The following is a 22687-nucleotide window of genomic DNA, read 5'->3' as shown; positions in this document are numbered from 1 at the left end:
TTAACATCACAAAATATAGGCAGGAAACACACAGAAATGACGATCTACATTGGACTTGATATCACTTCGAAACCCTATTCAATAACTTTTTATAACATTATACGGCACTCACAAGACTTCAAAAATTTATCCAAGTGAAAAATAAACAAATGACTCTTTTAGTCGTATTCTAACATTTACAAAACTTAATAGGGGTGACCACTGCGTCGTATATCCCCATTCAAATACACATTTAGAGATCATGAAACAAGATATAATAGGTAGTAAGATGGAAAGTCACATACCTTATGTAGTTATGCCAGTGTTCGTCATAGAGCTCACCTGCGACCCTGGCATTTTTATTTAGCCATTTTTACATTCGTGGCTTTACAGATCATTATTATATTTCTTCAGGTTTCCTGGAATAAAGCATATTTAAAAAAAAGAAATGCCCTTCACTTTTTTTTTGATCGCACACGATGGACTGTAATTACTTCCGCACACGAATTACTTGTAATTACTTAACTGAGTACCTCTCACACCTGCAGCAGAGGAATAAATGGATACTATCAAACAATAATGTGCAAAGAAATAAATGGATACTATCAAACAATAATGTGCAATCAGGCACATTAGTGATCGTCAAGGAAAACAACACCCCCCACTGTGTTGGAAGCTTGCGGTAATTGATCAGGTCCACCCTGGTGCTGATGAATTAGTATGCGTCACCACTGCGTACTTTTGGAATATTTAAAAGGACCATTGCCAAACATTGTCCACTTCCCACTTCTCAAGGAGACGATATTTGAACGTTGTGGGTTTGTACTGTAGTTGTCTTCATGTTTGTTCGTTTTTTATTTTGTTTTTTACTTTGTGTGTGAAAAAAGTGTTTAATCCTTTTTTGGCGGGCGGCATGTTTGATCACTAGACTTAACTTTGCCGCTTTGCTTTCACTTTAAGCAAGCCCTCACCAGAGGTCAGATATGTTAATAATTCCACAACAGGAATCCTATGATATGAGCCAGCTACCTATCTACCTACATCCAATACTTTCCTCATGCTATCCTTAGCTAAACCTTGTACATATCCTAACTAAATTCAAACCTGCCTATATCCCTACCCCATCTCATTTCAGGCATGAAAGAACAAATGAGAGAACAAATATGAAAAGAAACTTTTCCAAAGGGGCTTATTAACACTGACTACCAGGAAGTAACCAGGGCATTTAAACCTCCAGCCCAGCCATTCTTAAAAGTCCTTGTCTGCCAGTCCTGCCTTCTGCACTGTGGAACAAACATATTTTTACTAATCCTTCATTACACTTAGAAATAATGTGAAAATTAGAAAATACCTGGGGAAGGGATTCTAGTATGATTTTAAGGTGTGATATCTGGTCGCCACACTTCCTGTAGTACCACCTTGTGTCCCACATTTTTTTCTTCTTGAGACAAACTCTACATCTTCTTGTCCGGTAAGGGTCAGTTTTCAGTGGTGGAAACTTGAGCAGAATATGTTCATTCACTTTTCCATCCAGATGTGATGGGGGATCTTTAGCTGGTGCTCTGTGTGTGTGTGTGTGGGGGGGGGGGGGGGGGGAGAGACTGGTGAATGGAACATGGTGGGTTGGATGCTAGAGATGACGTGTCGGAGAGGGCTAGAGAGGCTGTTCTGACTTGGGTCGGGGCTGAGACTGGGACAGTGGCAGGAGGATTATGACCTTTAAGATAGTATCTGGAAACTGTCTGTATGAACTGTAGATTGGTAATTTTTGTCTGGGTATTGGACTTCTAGAGGAGAAGGAAAGAATTGAAGAGGGTGCACTGTAGTAAATAGAAGAAAACCTTTTTTGGCCATTTACAAGTTTTTCTCATGAAGGGATATAGAGCAAGGTATTGGTCAGCTGTGTCTGTCCCATGCAAGTGCTGATTGTAATATGCAATGAACACTAGCTTCATTGTTTTTCTGCCAAACTTTGAAGCGACTTCAACCATTTCAGCGAATGCATGGATGAAATCATTGTGATTATTTTCTTGTCCATCCAATAGACAAGAAGAATTTCCCCATCACGTTTGAATGTCACTTCCCCTCTTTTTAACAATTTTTGTTGGTCCTTAAGGTTCTTTGGTACACCCCTGTTTTGCCCGATTGTCCCACAAACAATAATATTCTGTTCACGTAAGGTTTTTGTAAGAGCAACACTGTTGTAATAATTATCCAAGAAAACGGAATACCCTAGGCCTAAATATGGATTGAGAAGTTCAAGGACAGTACTATTTAAGGCCATTCCACTTGCATCATAAATAAGCAATTTGCAAATATACCCAGTTTTTGATTCACACACCATCCTAACCATAATGCCATACTTAGTTATTTTAGATGGACTGTAGACTCGAAAACGTAACCAGGCTCTCCAAGCAAGCATGCCCTCATTTAAAGCGATCTTTCTGTCGGGACTGTACACTAGGGTGCCCCTTATTTTTCAAAATTTTAATTTTGCAATGCATAGGTTATTGTTTTATTCATTTGAGCCTAAAACACCAGAAAACAATTTTTTTTTCCTTATTTGCAACAGTGCAAGCTGTGCCGACTCGCGCGCAAACATGTCCATACAAGTTGCGTCACAAGAGTGGCGCACTCTCATTGTTATTGTCAATTAGTTTTCGCTTATCAGGTAGCTAGTACGGATTGTTTTATATTTCGAAGATGTCAGTGGAACTAAGGAGCAATAAAAAAGTATTTTCTTGGTTGGTGAAGTAAATCACCAAATAACAGACGCAAAATTACCATCTAATCGTCAAGTTCTCGCAGTTCTATTTTTCAACATACGTGAGGTTAAGTAGACTGTTAGTGAAAGCGCAAATCTTGTCATTCGGGAGTGCAATATATTCTGGGAAAAGGCTAGAATACCTACCAGAGCTGTGCCTAATTGTGTTAAGAAGTTAGTGGATCTTTATCAGGTCTGGCGAGAACTACAAAAAAATAGCAAAGAGATTCAGGATTTACAAAGGCGCCGCGAGGAGAACTTTCAACTTGAATTAGATAATTTATTCGATATCACACATGCTGATGCTCTTGAAAGAATAAAAATCAAAGAAGAGAGCTCACTGGAATCTACAACTTTACAGATCTTTGATACACATGAAGACGTAGAAGAACTATCTACAAGCTCTGAAGAAAGCCTGGAAGAATCTCTGCCATCCACATCTCAATCTGTAAGTTCTTTAGCTGCGTCAACAAGAAGAGGAAGAAAAGATTTTATCACACCTAAATTAGTTGCAACTTTAGACAGATGTCAACTAAGCATCAGAGATTCTGTTTATATAATTCAATCTGCAGTAGAAGCACTTGACAATTACCCGATCAACAAATCTTCTATTCAACGCATTCGAACACAAATGAGAAAAGATAGAGCGGGATCCATTAAATCCAATTTTGAGAATAACGTGCCTGAAGTAGTTACTGTTCATTGGTATGGAAAATTGTTACCTGCTCTGGAGGGAAGAAGTTCTAAAGAAGAACGCCTACCAATTATTATTTCACATGATGAGGAAGAACAACTTCTTGCTGTGCTTAAGTTACACAACACTTCTGGCAAAGAGCATGCAAAGGCAGTATCAAATGCCCTTCATGACCGGAACCTGGATGATAAGGTACAAATAATCAACAAATTAATCTAAAAAGCCACCTAATCGATACTTTATTTCTTTTGACTTTGGCAAACTTAAAAATACATTAACAAACACAGTACATGTTTCGACCACTTAGTGGTCATCTTCAGCTGTATATAAAAAATCTTAGATGATAACATTTAAAAGCAAGCACATTAGATCTTAAAACTATATCCCATGGGAATATAAAAACTATTGTTCTAGATGCTTTAAATGAATTGGAAGATGGGGGTGGGGGGTTGGGGTAAGGAGATTTATGTGAATGATACTTAAATTACAGTATCGTTTACAATTGTGTTTAAAAAAACTTAAATGATGAAAAACATATTTAAAATATTTAGAAGCGTCTATGGTAAAATTCTTTTTGATAAAATTAGGTGGTGTGAATAAAAAGTTCGTGTTTGTAATAATCTTCAGGCATTTGTGAGGAAATAATAACTTAATTAAAATTTGCGTCTGTGGTGCTGTTAAACACTTTGTTTTTAATAAACATACTTTAAAATATTCTAAAGTGTCTATGGTAAGGCACTTATTCAATAACACTTGTGCTTCAATGAAAGTTTATGTCAGATGCACCAGTCTTCAGGTATTTATTGTTTATATTTAATAACTTCCTTGAGTGATATTCTTGTGGTTAAAAGGCCGTGTTGACTGTTTAACTTCCGAGAATTGCTCTTCGGAATGTGATAAAAGAAATTGTGTTAGTCGTTCAACTTGTTAAAACCCAGTGGTGGCTTCTGTTATACAAAATGGCGATTTGATTCGGGCAGCTTGCCTCGCGATCTGTAACCAGCAGGAGATCGTAATATATTAAAATATAACATATGATAAAAGTAAAAAGCTCCGAATTCTAAATAGATAGCGGGAAGATATTTGTATTCGAGATTGCGTGGCCTTGACTTACCTTATCTGGCAAATGTTTAATCCGCGTTGCCTTGGAGAACTGCCTTCGTGCACGACCTAGTGTGATAGCGGTGTGACATGGTCTGATTGTTCGTGGAATATTCCGGAGAAAGGGAAAGTAGAGTTGTGTCGTCATCTAGTACGTCTTGTGAGGGGGGAGGGATTACTGGTTGTGTTTCAGTGACGTCGTGTTTGAGTATTTCATTTGTTTGTCTTGTTTGTTTACTGTTTACCATTTCCACGTATTTACTGAATTGTTCGTATAGGAGTTTTTTTTCGTTCGTTTCGTTTAGATTCCGTTCCCTGTTCTCTAGTTTATCGAGAGTAATGTGGATGTTTTCTAGGTTATTCATTAAACTTCCTTTATTAATCCTACTGATAATTTGGAGATCTTGTCTGATGTTAGTGAAATTGTGATTTGCTTCCTTCATATGAGCTCCCATAGCAGAGTATCTTCTGTATTTCTCTGCATTAACATGTTCCTGATATCTAATTATAAAGCTCCTCCCAGACTGCCCCACGTATGTTTTTTTGCACTGGGTACATGTCAATCTGTAAATGCCAGATTCCTGGAATTTGTCATCTTTAAGTTTATTGACTTTATTGTGATTAAAAAATCTGTGTTTTGTATTGTTGTTGGTTGAGAAAGCTATTTTGGTATTGTGCTTCTTAAACAAATTCGTGATTTCATAAATCCTCGGGTTATTAAAGGTGAATTTGACGTATTTCTTTGCATTCTCCGATTGTTGCTTTAGTTTAATTTGTTGTTGATATTTGCACTTAGTAATGATTTTGTTAATGAATTTCAAACTGAAACCGTTATGTAAGGCTTGTTGACGAATGAAAGATAGTTCCTTCTTTCTGTCTGTATCTGTTAACGGGATTTCAAAGGCCCTGTTGACGAAACTGTAGTAGGCGGATTTCTTTTGCGAAGTGGGATGTAAAGAATCGCTTTTAATTGTAGTCGGTGTAAAGGTGGGTTTTCTGTGTATTTTAAACTGGAAATGGTTGTTTATCCGAATTGTTTGAATATCTAGAAAATTGAGTGTACCTTCTTCTTCTCCTTCTTCTTCCGCTGTAAATTTAATGTTTGGGTCTAAAGTATTCAAGGTATTTAGAATACTTTGACTGTCATTAAATTCTTTGTTTATAATGACAAAAGTGTCGTCAACAAAGCGTACCCAGAAATCTAGTCCTTTAATGTGGCCTACTATCTGAGTGTATTCCAAGTGATCGAGGTATATGTTAGCTAAAATTCCGGAGGCCGGTGCTCCCATAGGTAGTCCGTCTTGCTGATAAATTTTATTATTAAAAGAGAAGAAATTATGGTTCAATACAAATTCCAGGATAGTTATGAAGTTTTCTATTTCAGGTTTACTGATGCGTTTATGGTCTAATAAATTAGTTTTTATAATCTTGATAGTGTCTTCCAATTAATTTAAAGCATCTAGAACAATAGTTTTTGGATTCCCATGGGATATAGTTTTAAGATCCACTGTGCTTGCTTTTAAATGTTATCATCTAAGATTTTTTATATACAGCTGAAGATGACCACTAAGTGGTCGAAACATGTACTGTGTTTGTTAATGTATTTTTAAGTTTGCCAAAGGCAAAAGAAATAAAGTATCGATTAGGTGGCTTTTTAGATTAATTTGTTGATTAAACTCATCGATACGGCCATGAAGTGGACAGCTTGCAATACAAGGTACAAATACTGTGCTGTGATACTAGAGCATCTAATACAGGACGCTTGAACGGAGCTTGTGTGCTTTTAGAGCAAAAAGTAGAGAGTTGTTACTCTTTCCTTGCCGCCATCATAAATGAACTGGTGCTTAAAAGTGTGTTTGAATCAAAGATTCAACAAATCACTAGCAGTCCTGATATTCTGTTGTTCAAAAAGTTTAGAGACAACTTGAAGAATATTAATCCTAGTACCACCAAACCATGAGCTGATTTTGTCCAACAACATCTCTGTGAGGCAAATATTATTGAAATGGCGACGTTTTTAACAATGAGCTGGCAAAATCGACTGTACGAGATGATTCGTTGAAGGTTAGGTCAAATGTTCCACCTTTACAATACCAAGATTCTTTATTAACTAAATATTTACATGATTTTTAATTATATCGGGACATGTTTCGTCTACCTTGTAGACATCATCAGCCATAAAAACTTTTGAGAAAAAGCTACAAGGACAAGGACAAAGTAACACATTAAAATAATTCGGATAACCGAATATGTCATTTAAAATGGTGAAGAATTCAGAACTGTTTTGAGTACAGCACTTAAGAATACCGTTGACATTAAAATTAAAATTGTCCACATGGGATGATTCAGTAAAAACCTTGCGTTAAAATTCTTCCTTTTTGTGTGATGTGTTAATATATAATATTCTGTTATGTCGTGAAGGCTTGATAATGAATTGCACAATGTTCATTCCAATAGGATAATAACGATGTATAAGAAATCCAGTGAGCAGATGTTAAAGCCGTCTTATTGGTGTGGTGTTGGCATTTCTTGTTGAGAAGTTAGGTGGAAAATTTGAACGTGATAACGTAATGTGGAATGTGCAGTAGAGGGCCCTAGAATAAGAAAGATAGCTGTTGTTAGTGTTAAAATAGGCAAGTTTTTGTGTCTTGAGATGTAAAGTAATGAAAAAATGAAAAATAAGAAGTGCGGCACATCTGATTACTTTCGTTCTCGCCTGTCTGACAGCGACTAGTTCAGTGTGGAAGCCTGTGGTTGACTTAGAGCGAACTATGGAGGTCGTGTGTGAAGGGAGCCGCCATGAGGGGAAATTAGGGGAAGGTTAGGATCAGTAGGCGGGAAGCCGTCACATGGAAGCTTGTTAGTGGGTTTGTCAAAGTAAGAACTATTGAGCAATGCCTCAAAAATTACGTTCGCAGTTTCGGAAATTTCATTCAAATTGTGAAAGGGATTGCATTTATGATCTATATTAATATAGATGTTTTCTAAAACATTGAGTAAAGTGCTTTTATTATGAAAATAAAGAATTTTTAAGTCCTGTTCTATGGAAGTGAAGGAATGATTGGACTCTGTCATGTGAGTACTCATGGCGGAGTACCTTCTATGTTTAGCGGCGTTGATATGTTCCTTATATCTAACTGAAAAGCCTCTTCCGGTTTGCCCAATGTAGCTCGCGGAACATTGGTTACACTTTAACTTATATACGCCTGACCTATTATATTTATTCATAGTGTTGTTAATTTTATGTTGGTTGTAAAAAAGATTAGTATTATTGTTGACTGTTTTAAAAGCAATGTTGATCTTATGTTTCTTGAGGGTGTTGGTGATATCATAAATCTTACTATTTGTATAAGTGAAAGTGGCGTATTTGTCTGTTTTTCTTTTTGTTTCTCTAAGTAAAGTTGAACTGGATTTGTTAGTAACTTTATTGATTATCCTGTCAATGAAATGCCTGCTAAAACCATTTTTACTCGCTATTAAGCGGATAAATTCAAGTTCTTTTTTACGATTAGCATTTGATAAAGGGACGTGAAAAGCTCTGTGGATTAAACTATAAAATGTTGCTCTTTTTTGAGATTCCGGATGCGTTGAGTCTTGTCGAATAGTATTAATAGTTTGGGTGGGCTTCCTAAATATGGTATAAGAGAGTACAGTTGAATGCAGTCGATCCATGGATCAAGTTTACTTCCGAAGCGGAAGTCAATAATTCATTAAACTTCTTAGATGTCACTATTAACAATAGCTCCAACAAATTCTCTTACACCATATTTAGGAAGCCCACCCAAACTATTAATACTATTCGACAAGACTCAACGCATCTGGAATCTCAAAAAAGAGCAACATTTTATAGTTTAATCCACAGAGCTTTTCACGTCCCTTTATCAAATGCTAATCGTAAAAAAGAACTTGAATTTATCCGCTTAATAGCGAGTAAAAATGGTTTTAGCAGGCATTTCATTGACAGGATAATCAATAAAGTTACTAACAAATCCAGTTCAACTTTACTTAGAGAAACAAAAAGAAAAACAGACAAATACGCCACTTTCACTTATACAAATAGTAAGATTTATGATATCACCAACACCCTCAAGAAACATAAGATCAACATTGCTTTTAAAACAGTCAACAATAATACTAATCTTTTTTACAACCAACATAAAATTAACAACACTATGAATAAATATAATAGGTCAGGCGTATATAAGTTAAAGTGTAACCAATGTTCCGCGAGCTACATTGGGCAAACCGGAAGAGGCTTTTCAGTTAGATATAAGGAACATATCAACGCCGCTAAACATAGAAGGTACTCCGCCATGAGTACTCACATGACAGAGTCCAATCATTCCTTCACTTCCATAGAACAGGACTTAAAAATTCTTTATTTTCATAATAAAAGCACTTTACTCAATGTTTTAGAAAACATCTATATTAATATAGATCATAAATGCAATCCCTTTCACAATTTGAATGAAATTTCCGAAACTGCGAACGTAATTTTTGAGGCATTGCTCAATAGTTCTTACTTTGACAAACCCACTAACAAGCTTCCATGTGACGGCTTCCCGCCTACTGATCCTAACCTTCCCCTAATTTCCCCTCATGGCGGCTCCCTTCACACACGACCTCCATAGTTCGCTCTAAGTCAACCACAGGCTTCCACACTGAACTAGTCGCTGTCAGACAGGCGAGAACGTAAGTAATCAGATGTGCCACACTTCTTATTTTTCATTTTTTCATTACTTTACATCTCAAGACACAAAAACTTGCCTATTTTAACACTAACAACAGCTATCTTTCTTATTCTAGGGCCCTCTACTGCACATTCCACATTACGTTATCACGTTCAAATTTTCCACCTAACTTCTCAACAAGAAATGCCAACACCACACCAATAAGATGGCTTTAACATCTGCTCGCTGGATTTCTTATACATCGTTATTATCCTATTGGAATGAACATTGTGCAATTCATTATCAAGCCTTCACGACATAACAGAATATTATATATTAACACATCACACAAAAAGGAAGAATTTTAACGCAAAGTTTTTACTGAATCATCCCATGTGGACAATTTTAATTTTAATGTCAATGGTATTCTTAAGTGCTGTACTCAAAACAGTTCTGAATTCTTCACCATTTTAAATGACATATTCGGTTATCCGAATTATTTTAATGTGTTACTTTGTCCTTGTCCTTGTAGCTTTTTCTCAAAAGTTTTTATGGCTGATGATGTCTACAAGGTAGATGAAACATGTCCCGATATAATTAAAAATCATGTAAATATTTAGTTAATAAAGAATCTTGGTACTGTAAAGGTGGAACATTTGACCTAACCTTCAACGTATACTCACGACAATACGGGCTTTATAATGAAGTTTATTTTATGTAATGTACGAGATGATTATCGCGAGCTCATTGAGCTCACTATTATGAGCTTGCTATTGTTTCTCTGGGTGGAGACATTAAAAATAAAATAAAACTCAAGACTTCCTGGTGCAATGCATCAAGCACGATGGATGGCAAGAGCTATTTACTCCTTAAAAATGTGTTTACTGCAGTTCCAGTTTAAAATGAGCACTAAGGACAAACAAGCATTACAAGATGCTTGTTTATTCATTGTGGCAGTTTACGTGAAGCCCTGGCTTGGATGTAGTTTGGAGATAAAAGCGCCGTATCAATATTTTTGTTTTCTAAAGACCTTCAAAGATTACGTACGAGAAAGTTGACAAGTTGATTTCCAATGTGGCTTTAAACAAGTTCAGTGAACACTTGTGGTACTTGTCAGAGGAAATAGCCATCCTTTCAATTTTTTATGATGAACTTGACGAGCAGACCAAAGGAAACATTGTAGAAAACTTACAAAAAGAAAGCTTTGGTGAGCCCGGAAAGAGATATGTTCCATCGAAAGAAGAGATGTCTGGCTCTCTACATGGTGCGTAGTAGACTAGTAGTGTTTAATCTGGTATTTAATTTAGAACTTATTTGTTTTATTTATAGGCACTACAAGTATTTTTTTATCTTGTTTCAGAGAAATCTTTGAGAGATTTTGTTCCTGTCAAGATTTATTTATTTTCACGATGAACTTCACAGTGGTTTGCTTCAAGAAATTGTATCTTCGTGGAAAGACAACATGGCGTTTGTGGAAGCTAAAAAGGTGGTTTCTACCTTAAAAGCAGTTAATGACACAGCTGAAAGAGCTGTTAAACTAATGACAGACTTTCATAGCTTGATTACCGCAGATGAAGAACAGAAGCAGTTATTACATTGTGTGCAAGAACATAGAAAAATTTACCCAGACTGTAAAAAAAGAGACTTTGAAGAGGAAATATCAAAATGATTAACTATAAAAATTGTATCTTTTTTGTTACTTACAAGAGCATTATATAAATTTCTGTTTTCATTTATATTTCTCTAAAATAATTGTTTTGAGTGATCATCTGCAACTACATTTAAGAGACACTTTAAGCAGCTATTTCCTCAAACTTTAGGCCCCATCGGCACGGGTTAAAATTAATGTAGGAAGTTAAAATTCTGTACTTGGGTAACTAATAGACTAAACACAATAATGGGGTATGCATTTCAATAAATAAATAAAAAAATTTTTTTGCTCTTTTAAGGGACACGCTACTGTACACCACTGAAAACTGATCCAAAAGTTTTTCTAATACTGGCCTGATTTTATAAAGCCTGTCTGCACTGTTTACATAGTTACTGCTATTGCTAAAATGTAAAAACATCATGATACTTTCGAAAATGTTCTTGGACAATGTCTTGAAAATACAGGCGTTGAAAACACGGGCTCTCCGGTCCAGTACTTTTTTAGATCTGGCTTCTGTATAATTCCGGTAACTAACATCAATTGCAGGTTATAAATTTCATCTTCTTTGTCCGTATTGAAGATCTACTTGTGATACAAATTCTTACAATTTATTGTATTGAATAGGTGGTAATTAACAAAATTATAAGAATTTGTATCACAACTAAGATCAAATCGATAAACTGTTTCATTTCGATCATTGACACAGGTTTTCAAGTTTGATAGATTGAATATTTATTGAATGGACGTGGTGTGCTACTGATAACCTGCTGTGCATATAAGTTAGTCTGTTCACAAACATATGCAAATAACTGTCATTGATAAATATATTTACAAACTTCACTGTTTGGAACCTCTACATTTAGGCCTACATTTCCTAAAAACTCTGATAACGGGGGAGAATAGCTCAGAGAGGTGTCAGATAGAGGAACACTGTCTGGCATTTCCATATTATTGTGCACTGTTGTTTCGTCCTCATCACTTTCACTATCTAAATCTGGAATGAGTTCATCACCAGAATCATGCTTATAAATAATTTCAACAGTCTCTTCAATAGATATAAAGTTACTGCTTGCCATACTCTTTCGTGCTAGTGGCACTAACACAACAACACTGGAGGCAAGAGCGCAGGCTTGGAATGTGCCCAGAAAGAACCATTTTTTTCTGGGCGATTCTAGACGGAAATTACTGTTTTGACATATTTTAATGAAGGTCAAACCATTCATCTAACTACCATCTATGAAAGAATGAAGGAACTACGATCCATAGTGTGGTTAGGGAGAAAACACTGGCAAAATGTTATCCGCCCTAAGTCGCCTACGGAGTCAATGAGTTAAGTAACAATAGTGCATTAAAAGGTTTGTAAAACACCAGGTAACAAATATAAAAACATTTGCACTTGGGGCCCATAAAAATATCAGTGCATTATTTGCAGATCACATACTCTTTGTAAAACAAATGTCAGCTGAAGCCTTGTATTTCACACCAGTGGGTTATTAAACGTTGTTTTCTGGTCACACTCTTGAACCATGAATTATTTAGAGATTGAACTTGGCCATGTGCGAGAGGATTACTTTGACAGTCATCTCAAATGTGACAACACTTTGATCGACTCGAGTTGAAACTCGAAGGAACGAGTTTCAACATATGCACCGCTGTTGAAAGATGTGGATGCCTGACCACTTCCTGGATTTTAATTTTGTCTTCATTAGTATGTGACATCTCAATTTTTCCAGTATCCATAAGTGGTCTACAAAAATATGCACCACGCTAGTCAACTTCACACGATTATGTTCCTAATTCGTATGTAGGCTATCACATAAAAAATATTTGCTACCTTTTATTGCATCACTCAACACACAATAAATTTTTAACTACTGAATGGAATGCAAAATACAAACACAAACAGGCTTTCTGGGTTATTCAGCAACATCAATGAAATCCGGAGAGCAAATCTGAATTTTCCTGAGGCTAATGACGCTTCCTGAAGGTGTAATTTACCAAGTTCAGGAATTCAAAGCCTTTTCACATTTTTATGCAACTTCCTCCAACTGGCCTCCTGTTGTAAGGGCTCTAATCTGTGTTGAAAATCATATTCCTTTCACAAGGGATGACAAAAAAACATTTTCAGGTCTAGGAAGAATGTGATTGTACTAAGCGGTAATAGTGAACATTTGTGACTCAATAAGTGAGGTATTTTTATGTAGATTTAATACGTCATGAATTAGGACTTCGAATTTATGTGCTAAGCGAGAAATAGTCTTAATGAGGAAATTTAGTAATGAAGTTTCTCTGTATTTACTTGAGTCTAGTTAAATTTCCGAAAGGCTATTTCCACAATATTAAATAGAAGGAAGGATCCACCTTTCCATACTCCATTCTTAAGTTGAACCAAATAGAAGTTACAATCTGATCATTTAACTTAACGTTAAAAGGCTATTTCCATGTAAATTTAAAGCAGAAAGTTAATCATTACTCTACTGGTGCTTGAAATATGTATGTTAAGTTAGGTTAGATAATGCTGTTTGAATAAGAAAACTAAAACGTTTGCCAGAGAAGCCACTGGATTGACACTACTCCAATTTTTGAGAATGAAATTAAACATACCCATTCATGTTGTCTCGGAATTAGAAAAATAACTAATGAGAAAACCGTTGCGCGGAAATCTGTGAAAACGCAAGTTCTGAACAAACTGATTGTCATTTCATGCCGATTTCCGACTTTTACAAAAAATCAGATATAACGCAATCAGTTATAGCGAGTAAATTTTTCATGGTTGTGAATTCTCGCTATAACGGAGATCTACTGTATAATAAACAGATTTTCCAGATCACGAAACTATTGATGATGATGCTTGTTGTTTAAAGGAGCCTAACATCAAGGTCATCGGCCCCTAACGGTACGAAATGAGACGAAATGGTATGATAAATTAAAAGTTCAAAATCCTCCACTGACCAAAATTCAAAGTGTGAGGATGAAGAATGAATGGATGGATATGAATTTGAAACGATCAGTGGAACCGACCCACAGTGCCTCACAGGCATAGAAGCGGGCACAAAACAATAGTATTACTGAAGAAGGGTACGAATCACAAGTACTGTAAGACCCTCATCACAAACCTATTGCGTACTTAACACAGTGGTACTACGTGCACGTAAATGCGACCCATGGTATTCCCTGCATAATGGTACTTATTACAAGTAGTCTCATTGTTCTAATTTGATTATCCCTTTGTCGCCCCTTTAAATCGCCTCTTACAACAGGCAGGGGATACTGCAGGTGTATTCTACATGTGCGTCCCCCATCCGCAGGGGGTCACAAAACCATTTAAAAAACAAAACTTTATCATGGCTTTCAAAATTCAGAATACTAATGCCAACATCTTTTAAAACACACATACAGTGAACAAGAGTAACATTTATTCCAATTCAGGGGTTTACAAACTTAAATGTCGTAATTGAAATTCAAGCTACGGCAAAACTTAAATGTCGTAATCGAAATTCAAGCTACACTGGGCAAACTGGCAGAAATTTCATTATCTATTATCTAGAACATGTCAATGCTAAAAAGCACAACAGATTTTCAGCTATAAATGAACATACTGTGTGTCAGATTTCCAGCATGAAATCACATCCATTGACAATGATCTATTAATTCTCAAAAAAGGGGGCAAGTTACTGAACATATACGAAAGCATTTTCATCCATTTAGATCAAAAGTTAAACCCCATTTTCAATTTAAATGAAATTACTGAACAAACTAACGTTCTTTTTGAGACATTATTAATCCTTCTTGATAAAACAAAGTCACATTCTTCCTGTCATTTATTATAAGTTCTCCCTCCCACAATTTCCTCTTCCTCCTCCTTTGCTTCAATCAACAGCTGACCAGCTTGGCAATCTATCAGTTTCATGTTTTATGCCATGTTTCTTTGCCTTTTCTGTATTGACCACATACTTCCTTTCATTTTTCTAATTGTCACCTTCATTACTTTTCTGTAACACGATATTCTGATACAACTGATATTTCTACAAGACTTCAAGAACAAGTAATTTTATACACCGTATTCTTATTTACGTTTTTGGTTTTGTTTCTTTCAATATGACAGTGTGACCCTTCAAGATAAATTCATTTATAGACTTTTAATGTGGCGTCTTCTCTAGTTTCTTTTCTACAAACTTTATATTCTTTTCAAGACTGAAGAAGGCCCAAAATGGCCAAAACACACATCACCAATTGTGTTTCTAATTAACGTTTTTGTATTGACTAGGGTGGACTTTTAATTTACATATTTCTGTGCTGCAGAGGTGCCAACTATTACGGATTGTCTGTAATGATTACGGATTTCATTTTGCGATTACGGCATTACGGTCAAAGGGGAAATTATTACGGAAAAGCAACATTATCACGATAAAAATTAATTTCTACGAAAAAAGGAAAGAAGTAAAAACTGTTCGTTCCCTTGGAGCATTACTGATCAACCCTCCTTGTTTCAGTGTTTGTAAGTTGGCAACTGAACATATTTGGCGGTTATTTGGTCGTCACTTCCTTTTGTTTCCCGTGAGCGTTGTGAAATCACGGCCAGCTACATAGATATACGCTGCTCTCTTAGCTAGAATGACGCATCAAGTCAGCCGTGAAGTAGTCTACTCCTTGCTCTTCCGTTTTCCAGTGCACGCGTTCGGCTCTTTGTTGTGTGTGTAGATGTGAGTGGTATATTTAGCACGCTTCAATTCTAATTATCCTAGTCGTTGATAAGAAAATAAGTGATAGGTTTTGTAAAATGAAGCGGAGCAATTGTCAAATTGCATCTTCTAAAAAGAGAGCAGTGTTACAGAAACATCGAGACGGTTGCACAAATGAATGGCATACCTGCCAACTTTTGAAAAGGGCTATCAGTAAAACTCACACACGACAAAAAATCTAACAATTTTTGACATACTCTGGATTAATAATACCAATATTAATCATGGGAATCAACATCTATATCATCTGATGGCCAATTTATAAATTTATAATACCAATATAAATGGTCCGTCATTATATTGGTATTATAAATTTACTCATTCAGGACAGAATTTCAGATTCCCTGTGGGAATCAACATCTATATCATCTGATAGCCAAGCAGGCATCAATTTTTGGTAATTAGACAAAGTCTCTTAGTGCATTGGCACTGTCTGTGGCTCCAAGTAACCTACGCAGTGGCCTCCACAGTATGCACTAGCCAGTGTATTGGTAGGTGTGCTAGGTACCAACTGATGAGCCCACCCTAGCACACGAGGGCGAAACGCTGGCAACCAAGAATGAGTTAGCTGGAAAATTTATAATGTCCAATAACGTACCATTTATATTGGTATTATAAATTTACTCATTCGGGACAAAATTTCAGATTCCCTGTGGGAATCAACATCTATATCATACTCTGAATTGACGAAAGTAATACTTCTGGGCTACAAAATACAATAATTCATGCTTTAAAGAGGATACTTCAATGAAATCATATCTACTTACATCATACGCCAATGATTTGTAGATGAACATAATCAAGAAGAAATCCATGTTAAACAGCAGCAGGCATAGTGAATATTGGTTTGGAGCTACATAACAGGACTTCCTTGATAAATCAAGGAGATATGCGATAATTGAAAAAAAGCTTTACACAATAAAATCTGTAACACAGACAAGAAATAATATAATACACATTGTAAATCACATGTTAGTTCGGCTTGAAAGTCATAGTTGTGGCCTTTTTAGCTACCTGCAAAATGCCTTGAGAAAATGTTTTGCCATAATAGGGACCAGAACTTCTGGTCTTCAAAATAGAAATAGACTCCAGAGATTCAATGGACATAGATGATCTGAACTCTGTTCTATTTTTCTTCACAAGGCTGAAGACATGTTCACATTCTGCATTGCTATGGGGTATGGTGAGAATAGCAAGCATTTACAAGATTAATATTTCTCAAGTAATAATGTTATTAGAAGAGTTATGTATATATGAAACAGAGTCCTGTAAATATGTAAACAAAATGATGAATGAATAAATACTACTAATACTAATACTACTACTATTGTTACTCTAGAAATTCAGTTAGGGCGAGTTGGCAGTATAATCAGGGGTGCACGGCTGCGAGCCTACATCCAGGAGATAGTGAGTTCGAATCCCACTGTCGGCAGCCCTGAAGATGGTTTACAGTGGTTTCCCATTTTATACTAGGCAAATGCTGGGGCTGTATGTTAATTAAGGCCACAACAGCTTCCTTCCAACTCCTAGGTCTTTCCTATCCCATCGTCACCATAAGACTTATCTGTGTCGGTGCGACGTAATCCCAGCAAAAAAAGAAATTCCATTATACTCTTTTACTATTTTTTTTACGGGCATGTGTAGTAGCAGAATCAAGTCCATCGGCTCCACTAATTCTTGATGCAGTATTTGTGCCCAACTGGAATCACTTGCAACATCTTGATTTGCAGCCAAAGTGTCATCTACATGAAGAGTTGTTAACTGCCTCTAAAGCTCATTCAGCACCTCATCTGTAGTTTCATTCTCTTCCTTGCGTAAAATGATAGGAAACTTTTCCAATAAACAACGAATGGAAGAAAACTGTGCATCTTCAATTTTGTCTAACCTAGCACCTTGAACATGCTTTAACACAACATCCTTGAGTGAAAACTTGTTGATGATGTAGTCACAGGCAGTGCAAAAGTAGTTTCTCACTGATGAAAAGAAAAGGGATTTATCTGTATACTGGAGATCATTCACTATGTTCAAAGTCTGAATGCCAATAACAAACTCATCATCACTTCTTTGATTTTGAATTGAGTTGTACTCAACTTCTAAGCAATGAGGAGCTTTTGACAATTTTGGGCTTAAACTTGATGAACAACTGCTTTAGCAAATCCATTAGAAGTTCTAATAAAACGTGTACTTGTGGGGAAGAAGTCTGAAGGGCAACACTGAATTTGTCGAATACAGGAATAGTCACATGAAGGAAAGTGCAAAAGGCCTTGTTCAAGTTTGAGGACAGAAACATAACCAACTTTTCCTCACATGTTGTAGCATAAGCCTTACTTTATAGGATGGTTTGTAACATTTGGAGGAATATACTATTCTTTTATGGGCATGTGTAGTAGCAGAATCAAGAATTATCTTCTTCTGATACTCTTTGGATCTACTTTGTTCAACTATAGGTATTCTGAAAGATGTCAAGCTTGTGGAAATGTTTTGGGTACATAATATTACTTCCTCCTTGAAGAAAGAAAGAAGCAGATCCCACTGGTCCAGTAGTCTATCCATACATGCTTGAGAATTTTCTTTGCCTCTTTATTGTGAAAGTTCTGAAATTTCTGAAGGTGTTCTTTTCTTTTGACACTCCTTTCTAAGAAATAAAATATATCAACAAGGATCTCATCCACTTTAAGTGGTAATATTCCAATACCTTTTTCAGCTACTAGATTAATCAAGTGGCAAATTCAACCTATGATGGCAATCCCTGGTTGAACTTCCTTCAGAACTGCTGAAACACCATTTTTGTGTCCTATTATAACGGGAGCACTGTCGGAGCAGAATGCCACATAGTTTTAAATTGGTATGCTATGAGAATTCAGCTGTCATAACATTAGGTTACCTATGTTTCACCCTGTTGAGTCCCCATCTAATGCTGGTATGGATAGCACAGTGCTCACTACTTTTTCCCGTTAAATATCATAGAATGTAACAATAGGATACAACTTGGCATTCATATCATTGCTTACATCCGTTCCCAAAGAAAATGGTCCATTCTGAAGGCACCTAACAACTTCAGATGATGCATTTTCTGCCATTTTATTTACAATGCATGTCATTTTCGTGCGACCACAGCTCTATTTCTTTGCAACTTCTGATGTGGGAAACATCTTCTTAAATAAAGCACCAGCATTATCAGCCACACTTAAGGGCACACTGCGTTCCACTAAAATGGAAGTAAACATACACTCTGCCCTAATTACATCACTGCCGGGCTGAGTGGCTCAGACGGTTGAGGCGCTGGCTTTCTGACTCCAACTTGGCAGGTTCGATCCTGGCTCAGTCCGGTGGTATTTGAAGGTGCTCAAATACGTCAGCCTCGTGTCGGTAGATTTACTGGCACATAAAAGAACTCCTGCGGGACCAAAATCCGGCACCTCGGCGTCTCCGAAAACTGTAAAAGTAGTTAGTGGGACGTAAAGCAAATAACATTATTTATATTATTATTATTATTATTATTATTAATTACATCACTGTCAATGTTTCCAGGCTTGGCAAAAAAAAAAAAGGAAAAATGATGTTTATTTTCTGGATATCTTCCTTCGAGTAACATAACTTATGTGTTTACCACACTTCACATGATTACTTAAATCGTTTCTTCCACCATGTGCAATATTAATATCACACCCACATACCATGCAAAAGGCAAATTTTTCTCCCTCTCTTGATTTTAGTATGAACGGAAAATCAACAGAATATAATTCTTTAAATGTCTGGAAACACTGTTTCTTGTTGGATTTATTCATGAATCCTACAATAGGAATATAGCGTATGAAAATGTTTGAGAACAAATGTCTCGATATCTACTGAAACATTGAAAGGAACCTGGATCACTGAACGTCACATAAAATTATAACAAACACTCAAGGCAGCCAAAGCAAACAAAGTCTTAAACCATTAAATGAACACGATGCCAACCTCGTGAACAAAGAATAGCATATGGTAAAACACACACACACACATGTGGAACGAATGTAATTAGTCCAAGGAGTACATGAAACTGCGAAGAACGAAGTTATAACACAAAAACTCAAACACTTCATTAAAATACGGTATGTCATAATCTTAAACGTCCAAAACATCAACGGAACACCAACTTCATGAACAAGGAACAATATCATGGTCAAAGAATATGGGTTAAATCACAACAAGCGAATGGAGCAGAATAAAGAATTTGCGGAGCAGAGGCTATTGACACCCAAGATGCGCATGGAAGAACTGTTATCCAGGCTTAAAATCGAATTCCAATGACGACACAAAAATCACATGGTTAAAAGTACCAATCATATCAAAGAATGAGTTATCGACTATCGTGGACTTTACTTTGACCCACGCAAAACAATCGATTGTACGGAAGTGGGGTGATTATCGAATGTTAACGTTTTCAAGTTTTTGTCCGCGAAGTCGTAAAATGACACCGTCCATCCGTAAAACTGTAAAATGCTGCAATTTCCGTAAATTTTATGGACAAACCATAAAAGTTGGCAGGTATGAAATGGCCATGCCTACTTGCTTCACGCATTAGTGAAAACCACATGTTCCGCAGTGTGTGTGTGTGCGCGCGCGCGCTTTCTCTGTGGCTTATGGTGGACGAGATGATTGAGGAAGACACATAGAATCCAAGAAAAATCACACATACAGTGAATCAAAATTATGAAACCAGCCTGTTTCATCGTTCTTCGTAAAAAATAATGAAACTGCAGTGACAAATGCCGAATTGCTGTTCACATAATTACTTCTGGAGCATAGTATTCCGTTATCAGTTCCAGAACATGCTGGAAATTTATTTAGATCAATGTTCCCCGCCTCTAAAATATATCAGAAATATGGCTGTGCAAGAAGTAAAACCTCTGCTTTAGTTCAATAGACAGCATCTGAGGCAAAAAAGGAAATAAGTGAACTTTTGCAAATAATGCCTTTTTCTTTGGGTATTGATGGTAGTACAGATACAAATGCAGTTAAACTTTATCCTACAGTCGTCTCTTTCTTTAATGCTCAGAGAGGCCATATATCAACTCTTCTATTGCCATTGTTTGAGAGTATTAACAATGCAGGCGAGGGCATTTTCTCTGTTATTAATAGTGAATTGGCTTCTTTAGCCATTCCATGGGAAAATTGCATTTCTTTTTCATCTGACAATGCATATACAGTGATAGGAGAAAAATAAAGGTGTTGTCAAATTTGTGAAGGACAGGCATTCTTTTGTGTATGTCCCGGGTTGTTCATGTCATCTCATACATATCTGTGCACAAAAATCAGCAGCCCAATTACCAGTCAATGTAGAAAACTTTTTGGTTCAGTTATATTACTATGTTGACAAGAGTTCTAAAAGGTAAAACAAGTTGAAAGTATATCAGGCTGTTTGTGGCACAGAGGATCATAAAATTTTGAAATATGGCTCTCGCTCCTTTAGTCTATTAATCGAGTTCTTGAGCAATGGGAAGCTTTGACACTCATGTTTTGTAGTGAGCCCAAACATAAAAATGAGAGCACCAAGCAGTCTGAAACTGTAAAATCTTTCTTACAAGCCCTGCACATAAAACTGTTTTGCTACTTTCTTCAGAGTATGCTTCCTGTCATTAACTCAGTGAATTTATTTCTGCAAGAAGATGCTCCAGCCATACATCTCCTTAGGAGGAAACTTACTTTTCTTTTAACTGAGCTATTGGTCAGATTTGCTCAGCCATGTTCTATTCGGTCAGAATCTGCCTCCCGTTTGAGTACTGAATTCAAGAGGAGGAAATACCAGAAAGCTAATGGAGACTTGGTAAGTGGAGCAAAAGCCAGGGCATACTTGAAAGATAATGACTGTGATGAAGTGATGCTTTATAATTCTGTAATAGAGTTTTATATGGCAGCTTGCAGTTACATTATCAGCAAATTTCACCTTGATGATGAATATCTTCATCATGCTGAAGTTGTAGACATCTCTCTCAGAATGAAGGTTCCTTATTCATCTCTAGAATATTTTGTTTGAAGATTCCCAAATTTGGTAAAGGAAAGTGAACATGACAAACTTGAAGAGGAATTTGCAGTTTACCAGAGTGATACTTTTCCTGAATATATTGTACATGGACCTAACATTGATGTGAACTGGGGCAATATTCCAGAGCTAAAAATGAAAGTGGACAAATTAAGTATAAAACCTTAAGTAATATTGTATTTGCAGTATTAAGCATCTCTCACAGTAACTCTCCCACAGAAAGAGTTTTCAGTGTTGTTAGGAAAAATCAGACAGAATTCAGGCCTACATTAAGTACGTCTACACTGGAATCGCTTATGGCTCTGAAGACAAAAATGCCATCTCAGGGGGAAGTATGTTTCAAGAAAACCTACAATGAAAAGCAGCTGCTGGCTGCAAAACTTCTACACAGATTTTTTAATCACAGAACTAACAGGTATTGAGCAAATTTTATTGTGTAATATAATATACTTTAGAATAGATTGCTGTTGGAAAGGGCAAGGAAAGTGCTTTGGATTTGACTCAAACGTTTTGAGGGGGGGCAGTGCACAAGTTAAAAATGGAATTACTCTTGAGTGATAACCCATTTCAAAGGTTGGCACCTCTGGTGCTATATGGCTCGCTGAAGATTCCTACGGACAATGTACCTCTATGGTCCATTCTGAGTGCTACTGGATCATCAAACTACAATATTGCGATACATCTGGCCACCTTATTACAACCATTCATGGCACACAGCTGTACGTCAGAGACTGCGGCTACTTCATAGAAAAGCCAAAAACCTGCTTGTCAGCTTGAATGTGGTCTCACTCTTCATTAAAGTACCAGTAAAGGAGGCCCTGGAGCACATCGCTCATATTTTTCCGAAGGACATCACCAACTTGTTCAACCACTGCTTTGTCACAAGTTATTTCCAGTGGAGTGACAGTTTCTATGAACTAATCTATCATGTTGTCATGGGCAGTCCTCTGAGTCCGGTGATCACAAATTTCGTCATGGATAAGTTCAAGCAAACAGCACTCGAGACCGCACCACTGAAACCTACAGTGTGGCTTTGCTGCATAGATAACAACTTTGTAATC

The 22687-nt window shown here is 36.5% G+C and overlaps 1 protein-coding gene across 3 annotated transcripts in view; it reads right to left on the bottom strand.

The window, feature by feature from the left end:
* Positions 1–22687, bottom strand: part of LOC136864568 (uncharacterized) — a 170975-nt gene that overhangs the window by 65528 nt on the left and 82760 nt on the right. The gene's annotated exons all lie outside the window — the stretch shown is intronic.

Source organism: Anabrus simplex, chromosome 1 (genome assembly GCF_040414725.1).
Source record: "Anabrus simplex isolate iqAnaSimp1 chromosome 1, ASM4041472v1, whole genome shotgun sequence".
In the NCBI taxonomy this organism is placed as follows: Eukaryota; Metazoa; Arthropoda; class Insecta; order Orthoptera; family Tettigoniidae; genus Anabrus; species Anabrus simplex.
Note: the sequence above shows the minus strand (reverse complement) of the source record. Positions and strands in the feature narration are given on the sequence as shown.